At 38.3% G+C, this 17841-nt stretch overlaps 1 long non-coding RNA gene across 6 annotated transcripts in view; it reads left to right on the plus strand.

The window, feature by feature from the left end:
* LOC119708253 overlaps positions 1-17841 on the plus strand; it is a 100882-nt gene that overhangs the window by 76516 nt on the left and 6525 nt on the right. For 4 of the 6 annotated variants that reach the window (XR_005259005.1, XR_005259001.1, XR_005259002.1 and 1 more), the window contains 2 exons: positions 3616-3725; positions 5471-13220. This is a non-coding gene — a long non-coding RNA (uncharacterized LOC119708253). Of the gene's footprint in view, positions 1-1059; positions 1103-3615; positions 3726-5470; positions 13221-17841 lie in introns of all 6 variants that reach the window. The other 2 variants (XR_005259004.1, XR_005259003.1) reach the window with 2 other exon arrangements.

A 17841-nucleotide genomic window follows, 5' to 3' on the forward strand; every position in this document is an offset into this window, starting at 1 on the left:
GAGGCAGTGGGTTGATGATGGCAACTGATACTCTTCAGTCCCTGAAGACTTCAAGCTGTAAGAGTAGGCTACCCCCTGGAAGGTTATGCTGCCTTCATGGCCTAGAATGCAGGCTAATTTTCCTGTGATTTGGAGAATTGCTTTTGAATCAATTATGTTAAGCACCAGGGCAATTCCTTCCTTTCCTGGACACTTGAAGTGAATGACCTGTGAAGGCAAATGCTTAATTTTCTAAATACAGTCATTTGGCATATAAACTGCATGGATTTTTGCTTGTTTCATGTCTATGACACACAAAGTCTAAATCTATGTTTGATCAATGGAGGAGAAAAAAAAACAACAGGGCTTTTAATAATAAGGTTTTTTTGTTTGTTTCTTTGTTCAGGTTGTTCAACCAACCAGGTTGGTTGCTTTTTTTTTTTTTTTTTTTGTAAATTAGAAAAACGGAAGCTTATTTTAAAGCAGGAAGTAATTTTTGTTGTTGTTGTTGTTGTTTGCTTAAATGGATTCCAGTTACAACAGAACTGGATTTTTATTTATTTGAAGAAGGCTATGAATGCTCATAAAATAGATATTTAGTTTACCTGAATGAGTATTATTTCCTCAGATAGACAAGGCACATAAATTTATTCCATATTTCCAGACTTTTCTACTTCTCTGACAATTTGAAATACAAAATTCTCACTTCCTCTTTCTGGCCTTCGTCACACATCAAAAGCCCAAAAAACACTACATGAAATCTGGTTGGGTTTTATTTTTTTCTTATTGAATAACTATTCAATCAACCTGTGTTGTGCCGATATCCAAAATATCTCTGTAGTAGTCACTGCTAAGGATAACTCATTTCAGGAAGACTGAAAGTAATAGATTTCATGGGCATTACTTAAGTAAAATTACCACCTAAGTGAAATGGGAAAACATCACATAAAACCAAACAAAACCATCTTGTTAAAAGATGTCTTAAGCCCAAATGAAATAGGAATATCATGGAGTCTAGTTTAAAATCAGGGTGAAAAATTGGAAGAAATTTGCAGGAAACTTTTCCATTTTGTTTTACAGAAAATGAATGGATATGTTCCCATTCCTGTGGAAAATTTTGGAGGTACCTCACATAATTTATAATTGATTTTCCACTAAACTGTTGAAGAATCATTTTTGCTTCTGTTGCTAAAGTGCAGCACCAGCAAAAAAACCTGCAGAACATGTTGGCAAATTCTTCAGAAATTACCTCTACCTCAAAAACCTGAAAGTATTATTATTTTGGTTTGTTTTTAAGGCTTCTTGGGGTTTTTTTGAATTTGAAAAAGAAAACATTGTAAACGTGTGGAATACATTAGTTCCATAATGCATCCCTCCTATTCAGTAGGGTCATAGTACTGTAGTGTACTTTAGCTGACCATTTCAAATGACACTTTCAGGTAAATTTCATAGTTTTTAGATTTGAAATCTAATAATTCCTTTTTAGCATGCTTGGATCTAATCTGTGACTTAAAAGCCACACTTGAACAAGTGTCAAACCTGCACTTGGTTTGCTCTTTCCTAGATTTCCAAGAGTCTGGATATAAGGAGTTTTAAATAATCATCTCATGAGTTTTATTACCATATAATGAGTCTCTCAGCCTTGAGCTGCTGCTGAATTTTCTGCAGCAACAAAAATCCTTTATTATCTTCAGAGCAACTTAAAGAACTCAGAAATTTCATTAAGTGCATGAGAACTTTGCACAGAACTTGAGTGCAATACAAAGAGCAATTAGAATCAACCTTAATTGAGAAGTTCACTAGAAATCAAGGAGAAATTCATTCCTTCACTTGAAGTACAGTTTTATCTGCACTGTTTTGGTGTCTCCTGTTTGATACAGACAGAAGTGAGATGCATATTTTTACCATTCATTATTGTAGTCATGCCACAGAGGACGAAGTCTTCAGCTAAAGGTGAAGGTTCTTTGGGATTAAATACACATTTTACTGCTGATGTCAGGGAGATTAGCATTTTGCTCTTAGTTTCCATAAAAATCAACCTGGAATCATTGCCTATTGTCAGCCAGCAGCCAAGCCCCATGCAGCCTCTCACTCACTCCCCCACCAGTGGGATCAGGGAGAGAATTGGAAGGGTGAAAGCTGGAAAACTCATGTGTGGAGATATAGACAGTTTAACAGGGAAAGCAAAAACTTTCAAGTAAAGAATTGTCATCTCTTCCCTGGGCAGGCAGGAGTTGAGCCATCTCCAGGAGAGCAGGGGCCCATCACATGTGATGGTGACTTGGGAGGACAAACATCATCACGCCAAACATTCCCCCTTCCCCCCTCTTCCCTCCACTTTATACACTGAGCATGATGTCACGGTCTGGAATATTCCTTTGGCCATTTTGGGTCACCTGCTCTGGCTCTGTCTCCTCCCAACCTCCCGTGCACCACCAAGATCCTCACCAGCCTCACGAAAAGCAGCAAGGGCCTTGGCTCTGTGAAAACCCTGCTCAGCAGTAACAAAAACATCTCTATACTATCAAGCCAGTGTCCAGCACAAATCCAAAATAGCAACCACTGTGAAGAAAAATAACTCTACTCCAGTTGAAACCAGCACACCAATCCACTGCACCGATTTTTCAATCCTGTCTCTGTAGCATCTTTTGCAAAATTACTTACGCAGTAGATTGTAGAGACAGATAAATGAGAGGGTTTCACTCATTCTCTCAAGCAACAAACATTAAGCTACCTTTCATTTCCTAGAGCCCTTAGGAATATATTTTAGTTTAGCTGTGATATTAGTTCTGGTTGTGTCATTGATATGAGAAAGAGTGTGTAGGATTAATTTCATTGCCAGTACCCTCATCTATACATTTCACTTGACACTGGTGAGATTTACAGAGATACTTTGAAAAATACTTCTGCCAGTATTCTCTGCTGTTACAGAACCATCATATAGCTTGAAAAATACTGCTTAGGAAACAGGTGCATTCCTTTGTTTCCAATTTCTCAGCAGTAATGTTAGATCATGCTTATTATGTTTCTAAAACCTAGTTTTAATCAAGCGTACTGTCAAAAGTGCCCATTTTTATCTGTATCTGAATACACAGCCAAGACTGGATATTATCATGTTGTTTGACTTAAAAACATTCAAATAAATGCTACAATATTACCTGAAAATTCTGAACTGAAATACCATTTACCTCACAATATTGTTACCACATGAGGTTCAAGCCAGTCTTGACTGCTTTCTACATGTGTTTTAGGCCTTCAAATCATAGCCAGTTCTGCACTTCAAGGAGTATATTCAAGGACAATATTCCTAGTTTGGATAAACTCTATATTTAGTAAACTGATTTCTGTCTTTGAATTGATTATTCAGTGACTGATAATAGAAATAAAAATTAAACAAAAAATCCTACTTGATGTTTGACGTAGAATATAGGGTTTTTTCCCTTGCAATGTATATCTCTTATTCTTTTTTTTTTTTTTTTTGTGATGATTGATAATTTCTTAAGCTCTAAATACCCATGTATATAATGCAGATTAAATGAGCTTCACCTTGTTTCACGTAATACCTATGTTTAAGACATTGAAGGGAAAGCATGAAATCTGACTTCAGATTAACAATCTATTATTGTATTGTTTCAGATTTCTAAATAATTGTCATGCACTCTCTGGAATCCGAACTAATGACTCAAGGCTTCTTTGCTCAGATATTTTTGCTATGGTGGACTTTGGCTGTGAAGCTTCTCATGCTGGTATTTATATGTGTGATGTGACTTTATTTCCTGAATTACTTTTTATTTATGTGACTTACTTGTAAGTATTTAGGATGCCAATTCTGATTATTTAAATTTGCTGAGCTGACAGGCTTGATTGATACCATAAAAAGGAGTCCTTTTAATGTATTAGTTGTTTAATTTGGTAACAATAAAATACTACTTCATAATTTAGTTGATTTGTAAGCTCACAAAGACAAAACTGTCATGGCAGTTAGTGGAAAAACAACTCTCATCCCTTCCTCCTCTATTTAAAAATGAAATTATATCAATTTTCAAGCTAACATATCCCAAGGGAAAATTACTGTGTAACTTCTCTCTCTCAAAGAAATCTCTTCAGTCAGTTAAAAAAATGGCCAAAGATTTACTCCATAGATCCTGAAGATTACTTCAATGCATGGAAAAATAAGAGGACACAATTACCTTTTTATCAGTTGAGTGTTGGCCTTATTTTCACAATTTTATGAGTTCCTTTTAATTACTGTTAATTTAGACTTGTTCAAGTGGTGTGATTCAGTTGCAAGTTCCTCTGTGTAATTTGTTTTGGTTTAGGTTTATTTTCAAAAAATATAAGAAAAACTTTAGAACAGGAATTATATGCTGGAAGACACCTTTGGCTCAGATAAATACACAGGTTTGGAGTAGGAGAATGCAATTACATGTAGGACTTGAGAGCGTATGATGAGATCCTTGGCTATTTTAAATACATCTTTGAACAGATTCAAATGGATGAAAACAATCCTGGATGTAAATGTGCTGATATAAACTAATCCACTTTTTTTTTTCAATGAAGTTGTTTGATAAGTTCAAAAAGAAATTGTAAATACTCCAGACTAAGTTATCTTCCTTTCTTACCTCTCATATTTTCATCTGCTGTGATGCCTCTGAGGCATACAAATTCATTCTAATTCAAATCTATTTTTCTTTCTTTCCATTCTGATTTCACCTTGCCTTTCACCTCTATTACTCCTTTTCATCACAGAATCTGCAAACATAATCTGTCCTTTCAGAGCAAGTGATTCTCTTTGACCCAAATTTGTATCCAAGGTGCTACAAACAGTAAGAAGAAATAAATATCAAATAATACAATATTGAATTCTGCATTGTGATTTGAAAAATGGAAGAAAATTATGAGTGCTTTGTACAGCATGAAAGAAATTATTGTCACTGAGCCACATGCTGCAGAAATTTATACAGATAGCTGAAGCTCTTTTGACATGTTAGCAGCATTGTATGAAAGAAAATTCTGACATTTTCCATTATAAATGGATTTTTTTAAAAATAGTTATTAACTTTGCTAGAATTAAACTGCTGGAGTTGAAATCTCCTTGTCTGACCAGAGCTGGTTTTGTTCATTTTAAGTTTTAGTTTCATGGATGATAAGTTTTACACATCATCTCACACTTGTTGCCATGACAATGATGATCATGAGTATAGTCTTTGGAGCAGGGAATTGCTATATGAGAGAAGGATGGTTTGAGTTTTAGGGATAGATCATTTACTTGCCCTTAAAATTTGTTAAGTTGTGGATAACTTATAATTATTTGAATAGTTTTAATTTGCACATCCTCAGTAGAGTTTCGTTAACAAATTTTCACCCACATTTTATGAATATTCCCTGTGTCTAAGGCATGCTTGGTTTGCTCAGAGAGTGGATGCACAATTTATACTGTTTGAAATGTCTTCCGTCTCACTGAGGAAATACCTGTTTTCATAGTTTTCAGGACACTGCATGAAGAACATCCACACCATGCAAAATTGTACTGTTTTCCCGGCTGGCTTGCAATGACTGGCAGTGTCTGCATTGCACAGATAAGTACAGTTATTCTTGCCTTTACACAGTGCTGACCTGCACTGCTTCTGATCCTGGCTTAGCTACCTAGTTTAGGTATCTGCATTTTCCTCCCTCACCTGCTGTAATTATATCCACTGCCTATCTGAACTCACCATAATCTTGCTCTTGCTCCCAAAATGTCATGGAGAAGGTTGAGGTTTAGAAAGAAAGAAAGTGGAGCCTAAGGCTGAACCTCCCTAGCGAACATAACTTTAAGCAATTTGCTTTAGCAAATCAGACTTTTTACCAAGGTCTTAGGAGCAATTCAAGGGGCAGTGGTTTTCAAGTGATAGATTTAACTTGGACGTAAGGAATTTTTTACAATTACAGTGATGAGACTCTGGAACAGGTTGCCCAGAGGAGTTGTGGGTGGCCCATCATTGGAAGTGTTGAAGGTCAGGTTGAATGAGGCTTTGAGCAAATTGATAGTGAAAGATGTCCCTAGAGGGAATGAACTAGATGATTTTTAAAGGTCATTTCCAACTCTCACTTTCTCAGTTTCTTCTCCTGCTGTTTATTGCATTAGCTCAGGTTGTAAATGACTATGTTGTGATTCTAAAAGTTGTGATTCAGAGGAGGACCAATAGCCTACTTCAGGTCAGACTTCTAGTTTACAAGATAAATTTCAGGAAATTACATTAAAAATACTGCAAGGGTGTTATAGTTGAAAATCAAATACTTCAAAACTGTGCCAAAATTGAAGATATTTGCTCTTTTTCAAGTAGAGCCATATGAGTATACTACAATGGTACTTTTAACTGTGTTTTTGAATGCTAAACACTTTTTTCTTTGCTCCACTGCTGAGGCAAAGTTGTTAATGAACGATAGGATAAATGCTAGATATTTTGGCTCTTAGACAAAATGGATTAAAAATGTCAGAAAGCAAGAAGTGAGAAAACAAGAGAGGAGGGGAGGGGCATTGCTTGCTCTTCATTTCACTGGCAGATGGCAGGGGATAAAGGGGTGTGAGGGAAAGCAAGCTGGATAAAGTCAGTATTGGATTTGCATGACTTTGCCTAAGACACCTGTGCTGACCCATCTGATTATTCTGTGTGGGTCAGAAAGGCACCTTCAAACAGTAAGCCTTTTACCCCTACTGGAACAAGAACTTCTCTCACTCTGTTCCCCATTTTTTTTTTTTTTTTTTTTTTTGCTACTGAAGTGAAATGGTTAATTTATCCTGTGTTTATGCTTTTGGCTGAAGCACCTATTCCTAGAGCAGCTACACCCTTCCAGTCTAATGATGGGCCATTAACACCCCATGGCTTGCATACCCTGCCTTAGAGGTCCTCACAGCTGGACCTCCTCAGTCCCAGCAACCAACTCCATCCTCCCACTCACAGAGCATTCAGGAGCCAAGCTCTCTGCATACCTATCCCCCTGCAAAGTCAGAAAGGGACCACTATTCCACAGCCCATGGACCAGGCATGTAGCTTTAAGCCGCAGCCAAAAATCTGAGTGGGAGGAACACCTGCAGCTGAGCAGAAATGTGTCAGCAAAAGTGTTCAAACAACAAATTTTTATTCCCTGAGAGGGCAAACATGACCCATAAATTGCCAGATGATGAAGCAGGAGAGAGATTTGGGGGTCTGGGAATGAACGGGAAATAGAAAAGGGTAGCAAATATGCCCACTACTCAGATATTCCTTAGTAAGATAGCTTGGTCCACTGAGGACTAAAACCCTCAAATTGCCAGTGTAGCAGTTCTCACACACCACGATTGTTGAGAGGATTAGAAAGGCCCCAGCAGATGCCCCACTGTGTAAATCCTGCTGACATGCCTTACTTCCCTGGGCCAATTTGGAAGCAGAGGGGGTGTTTCTGAGTACTGAGGATAGAGTGAGATCCCACCTGGAGTACTGGGCACCGTTCAGATCATTCCAACAAAAGAAGGACATGAAACTGTTGGAGCAATTCCAGAGGACCATCAAGTTCATGAGGGGACTGGAGTAGTTTTCCTCTAAGACAAGCTAGGAAAAGTGGGTCTGTTCAAATTGGAGAAGAGAGGGCTGCATGGAGGCCTCACAGCAACATTCCGGGGTCTTAAGTGGGACTACTGGGAAGTCGAAGAGGGAGTCTTTGCTAGAAACTGTAGTGATAGGACAAGGAGTAATGGGTACAAACTGAAAGAGGGGAGATTTAGGTAAGAGCTTTGGAAGAAATTCTTTACTATGGGGACAGTTAGGCACTGGAATGGGTCGCCGAGGGCCAGGTTGTGGCTGCCCTCAACCCTGGCAGTGTTCCAGGCCAGGCTGCATGAGCCTGGTCTAGCAGGAGATACCCCTGCCCATGGCAGCAGGTTTGGGACTAGGGGATCTTTAAGGTCTACTCCATCCCCTTAACGTTCTATGATTTGATCCCATATCAGGATTCAGCTGATGTTTCTTCTCTGGTGTCTCCTGCAGCTGGCCAACAGATAGTGGCCAAGGGAGCAGGATTTTGGAAGAAGACCAAAAGTGTCACACGGACTACTGTTTACACAATTTCTCCAGCCCTTCCTGCTCTCAAGGAATCACAATTCTCCCAGACCCAGTAGCTGTTGTACAACCAGCCATGATGATTCTACTGGGCAATCCTGCTGTGGGAGGATTGTTTGAACCTCTCCCAGGGCAGGCTGACAGATGTGTCTTTGGAGGCTTAGAGGACATCTTGAAGGTTCATCTGAGGACCTTCCCCTTGGCACTAGGGAAAGCAGCATTTTAAAATATGATGGAAGAAAAGAGAGGATAATTAAAAGAGTCTGAGTACAGGGACAAAAATATCAAGGTCAGGTGAAAAAGATGGGATGTTGAGGCAGCAGAAAAATTGGATAGATGAAGAAGTCCAGTTGCACAGTCATGAGAGCTAGTGTACAATAGCCACATAAAGGCATGGACAAATTTTATCATTTTATATTGTATCAGAATTGATGCAGGGTTTTAGATATCAACACTACCAGGGCATTGTGTTATTGTATGTTTCTTTGGTACAACCTGGATGACTTCACAATAATGCAGTCACCTCATCAGCAGTTGTTCTGTACTGGTAGGTTGGCCTCACAATCCTAATTGATACCTGGTAAACAAGGATAAATGGGGTATTTGCTTTAAGTGCCACAACAGAACCCGTTACTCTATCTGTCCACAAGTCCTGTTGGTTGATTGATCTGTTTTACTACCAGTTTTTATCTGCTTTTCCAGGTGTGTGTTTCTTAGATTATTGAATCTAAGCAACCCTTAGATTTTCTAAGAGGCAAGGGTGGAAAGAAACAGAAAATCTTATTGGACTGGTTAATGAAAAATATTTATGCTTTATTATGTAATTACTGGAGTTGGTACTTAATTCTGAGTTTCAGTTTATTGTTTCAAATTCAAACTAGCTGTGTTTGACTGCTATATAATACTAAGAGGTGAATTTCAGATATCTATTTTAATGAAACTATTTTCATCAGCACCTTTGTAAGGGTTATATGTCTATTTTGCTTATCTTTATAACAATCAATGAGATTCTTTCTGGTGATTTTATTTTTCATTTGAATTTATCTTCTAAGGTCAGATTATTAATACTTTTAATAATTTCATTATTAATACTTTTAATAGTTTCACTATTCAGAAGTCTGCAGTTCACATTTTGCATCTGAGATAACCTTTAAAATTGTCAATATTTTGCTTTAGTAAATTTATTTTTTTTGTTCAGAATAATGAAGATTAATGACAAGATTCTTTCAATGACAATGCTATCAGTTTTCCAGTCTTCTTTAATTTTTGTATTTAATTGCCCTTTAATGTTTGCCAGAAAATTATACTAATGGTTTAGAGGTTTCCTCAGCTAGTTGATGTAAGACTCTTGAACCTAAGACATCTGAGTTTGTAAATGTTTATTTGTCACAGAGACTACCTCACATCTTCCTTTGTTATGCATGGCTAATTATTTGATCTATCCGTAATACATTCAGAAGTAGCTACAGAGCTTGTTTCCTTCCAAATTCCACTGAAATACATACTGGACATTCCTGCTTTTCCTTGATCCCACTGCACCATCCCACTGTCTGAACCTAGCTATTAACTTTTAATTAATTCACTGAGTTTATTGCTTCTGGAATAATTCTAATTGCCTTATCATGAAAAATTTGTTGATTTAGTAAAACTCATTTATTTGAGTTACTAACCTCATTACCCACTCATTCTATTTGTATTTTACAGTAATTTCATAGTTATTTTTAATTCCCTCTCCATGCGTACATACACATACATGTACTATATGCTTGTGTATGTGTATGGGTGTAAATACAAAATTTATGTGCTTGCTTTCACCAAGAGGATCTCTTTTGTATATTTTTTGAATCTGAGGGATCTTGGCTTCTTGGGCATCCAGCAAGATGCTCCTGAAAAAATCCCAGTTGTTTTAACAGTTCTTCATTTAAATGGATTTTCCCAACTCTAAACTCAGCTGTTCCTCTCAGTTTCAAAAACCTGCAGGTTTTAAAAGATCCAACAAGAGATATTTCAGGTTGGTGACATATCCTGTTTGCATTAAATAAATCAAACCTCATTTCATTGGGCAATTTTTCAATTTTTCAATTTTTGTAAAAGCCATTAACTGTTCCTTATTTATCATAATGAGGTCCATTATGGTGAGTAATTGATAATGGACATTACTGAGTTACTTGATATCCCATGCAGGATTTCTGTGTTAAGAAAAAAATCTATTACTTCTAGAAATTTCTGAAGTCTACACTGGCTGCATAGACTGAGAAAATGATCTGCAGGATGCAAGTCACTTTAGGTAACAGAATTTTCCTTTCTGCTCTTAACAATCAGATTTTTTGAGGGGAAACTCCTCTACTTTTGTGAAATGTGGTAAGCTGTTGCAGAGACCTTCCAGTTTGATTTTGTTTGTTTAGCTAATTAGTACTTTAACCACAAACATTGTGGAGCCCACTCAGTCATCTATGACTTTCTAATCATATAGAAATCACATTGGATGCAAAATATCACCACCACCTTATCTGATTTTCCACTGTAGCTTTTATGGAACACATTAGACATGAAATACAATCCTCCAAAATCCGTTGGACTTACCCCATCAGGTTTCTCTATTATTAATCACATAATTTCTTTTCTCCTACATGACCATTTCCAACTACCCTTATTGACTCTCCAGGCTCCACACAATTGTACTCATATTACCTCTCAGCATACTTACTTGCTTTTTGTTTTGTCATAAAAAATGATGTTTTTATTTGGCCTATGTGCTTGGATATGTATGTCTTGTTCTGTCATCATGATTCTCTCCTTTCATGTAGTTTGAGTAGATTAAGTCTTCCTGACTACTTCATCTGTCAACCAGAGCCCTGGTACCTATTTTGCTAAAATTAAAGCCATAATACCATGCAATCTTTTATTTCTATAGAGGTCACCCTGCTGTTTTATTGAACCAAAATCTTCTCTTACTTCACCTACCACCACTACTATTGAATTCCATTGTCTTCTGCCTGTTTTTTAATTTTGCTTGAAAAAAAGAAGTTTAAGGTTTTTAAAGTATCACTTGGGGTAGCTTTTTTATCCTTTTCTCAGCTGCCTGGTTGATTAATGTTTTTAGTGGCTGAAAAATTACCTGAAACAAATAAATAATTATGTCTTCAAAGCTCTTTAATTGCCTTTAGTGCTTCCTGTTGGATGGGAGAAATCATCCTGTTGTGGAATACATCTTAGTCACATGCTCAAGATATTTCTGGGGCACTTTTGTGTACTCTAGTTTGAGCCAAACATCAGCTCTCTGAATTTCCCTCTGCTAAACTAAACATTAGCTCTTACAGGCTGTTATTTTCTGATGCCTCACACACTACCAGGTAGTAATTTGGTACTTCCAGCTGGGAGCAATAGGCTCCAGAGACTCTCAAAAGGTAGAGTGAAAACAGACTAATATTTGTAGTATCTTGCTTGACTCAATTGCTTGTCATTGGGAAACTGGAAGATCTGCTGTGGTACCGACTGAGCTGATCCACTGGGGAATCCCACACCTGCACAGTATATGAACTTCAGTATCACAAATTCCTTCCCCACTTTGGCTACCAGAGTGAACCTCATGTAGAGATGAAATCATTTCTATTCACAAGGAAGGATACAGATAATACTAGATTTGGTGTTGGTCACAGAAAATGATGACTATTCATCTTTGTTGCTATAGCAAAACCACATGTATACAGCAAAACTTATAAACACTGTTCTGCAAGTTCTGATGGAAACTGTGCTGCTAACTCCTCTATTTATATTTCACGGTGTCTGTTTCAGCTAGCTTTTATTCATTGTTCAAGTCAATCCCATCATGTGTCAAGAATTGTCAGCCAAGTTCAAACACCAGAGGAAGAGCACACACCTCAGGCAGTATGCGTAAAAACCAGCAATGCATTCCTGTAATTGTTCATGAAACTTCCAAACAGGAGGGTTTTACCAGGCCATATATCCAGCCCTTTCCTCTCACAATGAGCTACTGCTTGAACTCTGCCTTTGGTCTCTGCCTGTTTGTCGCCCTGGCTGCTCTATGGCTTGGTTCTACTCCTTGTTGTGGGAGCATTTTGAAATCATTACGCCTTTATTTTCTGAGAAGCAAGATTTATAGGGAAGGTAATATCCTTTATTAGACTGTTTGGTTCATTTGGAAAAAATGGGCATTCTTGTGGGGTCAGAGTCCCTTCATTACACTTGTTTTCTGCCTGCTTGGTTTTTCCATGTCTGAAAGAACTGCTTAGAGAAAGCAGGCCTGCTCATTTTGTTCCTTTTGGTTGCTACATTTTCTTCCAGAGTAATAGAGAGAACACATGTACTTGTGTTATTTTGTGGGGACTTGTGTTCTTTTGCGGAGACTTGTGTGCTTGTTTTTCCAAAATCCAAAATAAAAATAATAAAACCAATTTTAGGCCAAACATCTGTATTTTGGCCCTGGTGTATGGAAACCTCAATGCCTCCAGGTTTTTTGGAAAAAGTCCTGGACTGATATGATCAACTTCTCTTTTTCTTAGAGGAAAAATAAAAATCTGCTTTACCAGTTACATAAGAGGGAGAGAAAAACCCTATGGAGACTAGCAAGATATATGTATTGATTTAAAAATGACAAATAGAAACATTCCAAATATTTGCAAATTATTTCTTCTGCTGCTCACAACCCGACTAATAGAGAAACAATCTGTATTGAGTAACAGACTGTAGGTTTTGAATAGTTTTAAGGTCTAATGCAGTCCTGAATTCCAGATCCATGCAACTTCTCAGCTATCTAGCAGAGTTATATAAGTTTTAACTGATTTAAATACCAATATATTTTTGCTTGACAGCATGGCCTCTACATAGTGGGCAAAGAGTTCTTACACTCTTCTAGTAATTCCATTCTATGTTTTTCTCACTCTGTTTACTTCTCCCTGAAATGACCGTGACCTTCTGCCAGATTTTCTTGAAGGTTATGCTAATCTTTGTTGGCAAGAGAAACAGTAGCTGGAGCGAAAAAAGTGAAAGAGAATGCCACATGAGAATGAACAGCATGCGGAGCGTGAGAAGTTTCTGCAATAACTGGAACTGGAGCAGCCTTGTCAGCATGCAGTCCCTGGAGCAGTAAGTGGGGATCTACACACTGGAACGTTCAAGAATGAAACGTTAATTAACATTCAGGTACTCAGAAAGGCATTTAGGATAAATGCTATGCTAAGGCAGGTGGGGGGCCCGCAGGTACTTTCCATGAAGTTTTGTGTATCTCACACAGCCCTTTATTTAGCCTCAAAACTAATTTCTGTTGTGTTTCAGTCCAAATGAATTTGTTTGTCTCCCTGAGAGTGTGGTGTACAGCCTGTCACACATAAATAGCAAATGTGTTTATGTGCAGGGTCAAACAAACTTCCCACAATATTTTCTGACCTGAGCATCTTAAAACATGGTCAAAATTAAACTGCCTCATGTCAGATTTGTGCAGATCAGTATATTTAACAGCATGAAAGTATTCTTTTGAAATGGAGGGAAAGGGTTAATGCCACTCTCCTAAAGGAGCTGGAATTGCTGCTGCTTCCTAGAAGATCCCAAGCGTTGCAGTTTAAGCCACTTCAGGCTCTTGAACATTGCAACATCTGTAGTGTGGTTCAGGGCCAAAATGCAAACGGTTATGTCACATCTACTTTACAAGATGGAACGTGGTTTAACCAAGTTGAGGGGCAAGCCTGCTGCAAGGAGGCCCCACAATATATTTGTTTTTGTAGAACAGATGAACCCTAAATTAGTACCAGATGTCAGTACTAGGTCTGCTGTATGGGGAACACAGCAGGGAACAAGCAATTATGGTGGAGCCACTGTGAGGCCATATTTAAGGTTGCATTCTGTTTTACACTGACAGGGAGAACTCAGTCTTTTTATATTATATTAAAACACCATCTTGCTCCATTCAGCATTGGTCCATGTGTGTATCTACTGGGGGATGATGAAGTGCCTTCTGCTCTCAAACCAGATTACTATCTGCCTTTGGATTGCCTAAACAGCATATGCATGCCCTATTTCTATTTGTGCTCTGCACTGAGATTGTGAAGAGTGGCGCAAGCTTCTTCTTTCTTGGTTTGCTTCAACTGCCTTTGGCTTCAGATGTAGCTCATGTAGCTCTGCTCTCATCACAGGCTGCAATGCTTTTGGCCTTGTGATCATTTTTCTGTCATTTTGCTTGTTAGTTTGTTCATTGGTTACTTAGCAATTTTCTTTGTTTTCCTAGACTTTTTTTGTTGCCAAGAACTTTCCTCTTGGCAAACAGGGAAAAGAGGAGATTTTCAGTTTGAGTTAAGCCATGTGGCTTCCAATAGCCTTTTAGCTCTCTGCCTCAGAACAGTTTAGTCCCCTATCCCACATGACTCTTTTGTGACAAGGTCTTCTTGCTCTTTTGTGACAAGGTCTTCTTGCACTTCCCATCACATGTGTTGAGGGCATGTGTCTGGAAGAATCCTTATTGTCAGGAAGATAATTGCTTTCAGAAAGGATTCTTTATTCTGGAGATTCGCTAACTCCTTGTCTTTCACTTGCTCAGAGAAAAGAAAAGATCTTCAGTATCATCTCTTGAACTTAATTGGGAACCTCTGAGGGTTTCTTCAGACACCAGCAGGGCAATACAGAGGGCAAGGACTCTGTGTTTGGAAGGCCTTTTTTTCTCATTAGTGTCTGAGTAGTTTTCCTTTGGTGCAATACAGTGCATAGGGAGTTCAAGGAAGATAATTTAATCCAAAGTCTTCAAATAAACGTCTCTTGTTTCTTCCTTGCTTTTTAACTTTCATGACTTAGTGGTCCCACAGGCTCCATCTGTAGAAGGATACTGTAAAGGGCCATGATGTAGAATTTGGCTACCATTCTCTTACAATCCAGTGTCTGGCTGATAGCACACACCTTTGCACAGTTTGCATGACAGCCTATATCCTCCAAAGGAGTACTCAGCTGTGGCTGAGGTTATAGTAAGGGCCAGAGGGTGTTTGTAGAAAACAGTATGGATAAAACCACCTGGTCTGGGGTACTCATGGCTATGAGGGCACAAGTTTGGTCTCAAGACCATACCATTCCTTCTGAAGGACAGAAAAGAGACCCTGGGATGTTTTATTTGCTTGTGCAGCTGTAGCTGTATTGGTACTGAGGAGGTTCAGACGTACGTTTGTAAGAATAACTCAGTGTTGTGTTCCTGTGACGACAAAAAAATCACCAGAAACAGCAGGAAGCCTTTGGGATTCACCTACTAGAGCAAAAATTGTGTCTTCTGAGAACTGTTGATTCAACTGTATAGACCATTTTGGTCACTCCATGATAACACAGAGACCTATTGCCATTCAGAGAAAGATCTCTACATAGTTTTGCTCACTGGAAATTATTTTTCTAGCAATATATACTCCTTTTACAGGATCAGAAAAACTCTTTCTATTGATAGAAACTAATTTTATTTCTCTCTTCACTGCTTTCACCATAATTAAAGAGACTTTTAGGCTGTTGTCCCTATACACTGCATGTGTTCATTACCACTGGCACCTCCCTAACTACTGTTTAGCCTCCTGTTTATGACTTCTTCTTGAGCACACTCTTTAAGTGAGAAACAAGTCTTATGGTATTCACAACCACATAATTAAATCTGACTTCTCAGCCCCTCAGAACTGATAAAAGGTGCTTTTTTTCATTTGAGAGTCTCAGAAGAAAGAAACTCATCAGTCCCCTGGGTCAGAGTCTACTCTTACATATGCCTACAGATTTTATTAGCCTCATCTTTTCCACAGTCAGGCAAACTCGGTGGTATCTGTCAGGGGTCTGGGTTGTGAACACAGCCTGACAACCTGTTATCCATCTTTCTCAGCCCAAATGAACCTGGAGTTTAAGTGTGTTTAAAGATAAGTGTCGCCTAATGAACTACAGTGCCCTGAATCTACCATCTTCAGCTCCTCTCTAGATGAGTCTGTAGTCTCTTCTGATACTTAGAAGAATATTTAAAGTGGTTCCAAAAATCATAAGGTGGTCCAGGCTTTTGTGATCATAGTGGAGGAGCAAAAAGTCGTACTCTTGTTTATACTCAGTCTGTTTTTTACAGTCAAATGTTATATGTCTCTGAAAATTTACACCTCTTTAATTCAAATTATAAAATCTTAGTAGGCTGAAAAGGTTCAAAACATGGAGTGATGATTGGCTGAGTGAATTGATTCAAAATTTTCTTTAGTATGTTACTGCATACTTCAGAACTGCATATTTTTCAATCCCCTCTGCCTTAATATCTCAAAAAATAAAAGGTATGTATGGCATGAATGTTCGATAGATTTACTGGAGTTAAAGCATATTTTTTCTCTCTGTTAATCAAACAAGTTTTATTTTTTCAGTGGCAATTTTATGTGTATTGCAGTAAGCTAATGGTAAAAACATTCTGCTCAACTTCTCTCCTCTGACTCAATTTCAAGAGACAAAAAAACCCAGTAATACATTAATTTAGTTGATATACCCCATATCTTTAGGGATAAAACCCATATTTTGCCTGGTTGGAGAAAAAAAAACAGTAAAGGAGTTCTTAAGTTATGCAAAGAAGACATTGTTTGTTGAACATTACAATAATTTTCATGTTTAGGTGAGACAATTCTAAATATATGCCAGCAGGAAAATCACTTACCCTGCTTGTGGGGACAAAGTATTGATGAATTTTGAGGAAGGCAGCCCTGAACAAGCAAAACTTGCCATGCAATCAGGGAGACCTGCTGCTGCCTGTGGAACAAAGCCATGTGCCGCTGCTGGCCATGTTTCTTTGCTGTTTTGTGTTAAATGTGTTACACAAGTGACTGTGTAACCTTACCAATACCCTTACCATGTGGTATTTTGGCACATCAGTCTGAGTGGGCGATGGAAGAAGATGCTGCCTTCAGAAAGGGAGCAGGTTCACCTTTTACATAAGAGATGCCAATGTGATGAACATTCTGCCGGTTCTCAGTGAATGAGGCATCTCACCCATGACTATTCTGAAAATGAGACACCTCTGTCAGGATTTGAAGGATCACGTTCTGCATCCCCATTTTTCTAAGAGTTTTTTAGCATACAAAGGAGGTGGAGAAATATTTGTTTCCTCATGCAGGTGATCATGCCTAGCATGCCAGAGCTCAGGCTGCCTTAGAGGTATTGCGCAGGGAGATTGCCAAATGCAGACTTCATGGAATACTGTTCATTAGGTTAATGGAAGGCTTTTCCAGAGGGAGAGAAAAGCACTCATAACACTAATGCTGGTGAAATATATCGTGCGGCTCACCCTGAGCAAGTGCTTCCCAGCCAAGGGATTGAAGAATGGGATTTCTGATACTTCTACTAATTAAATGAGGGTAGGGTGTTCAAAATATTGATGTCTTGGATGATATTCCAGTTGATAACCATGCAGATGAATGAGATTAGGGAACAGGGGAGATACAGCCTTGCATGACGTTCTCTGTTTGGAACTTATGGCACAATTACAATACCTTGTAAGAAAAAATTAGTTCTGGAGCTGTTAGAGGCCTAGAGCTCATATAACACCTAACAGTTCACCTAACTTTTGTCTCTGAGTGAGAAAAGAGGAAACTCCCAAAATAGGCTGCTGTCAGTGTCTCAGATGTTTTTTGCTTTGGTTGCTGTAATCTTCTCTTGTCTGGCCCCATGGTTCCTCTGCTCTCTCCCTCACATCTGTCCTAAATGTTTCTGCTAAAGTCATACTCATTTCCTCCCACACATTAGCACTCCATTGATTTCCTGTCACTTGCCATGTCAAATTCAAGCTGCTCATCTT

Source organism: Motacilla alba, chromosome 1A (genome assembly GCF_015832195.1).
Source record: "Motacilla alba alba isolate MOTALB_02 chromosome 1A, Motacilla_alba_V1.0_pri, whole genome shotgun sequence".
In the NCBI taxonomy this organism is placed as follows: domain Eukaryota; kingdom Metazoa; phylum Chordata; class Aves; order Passeriformes; family Motacillidae; genus Motacilla; species Motacilla alba.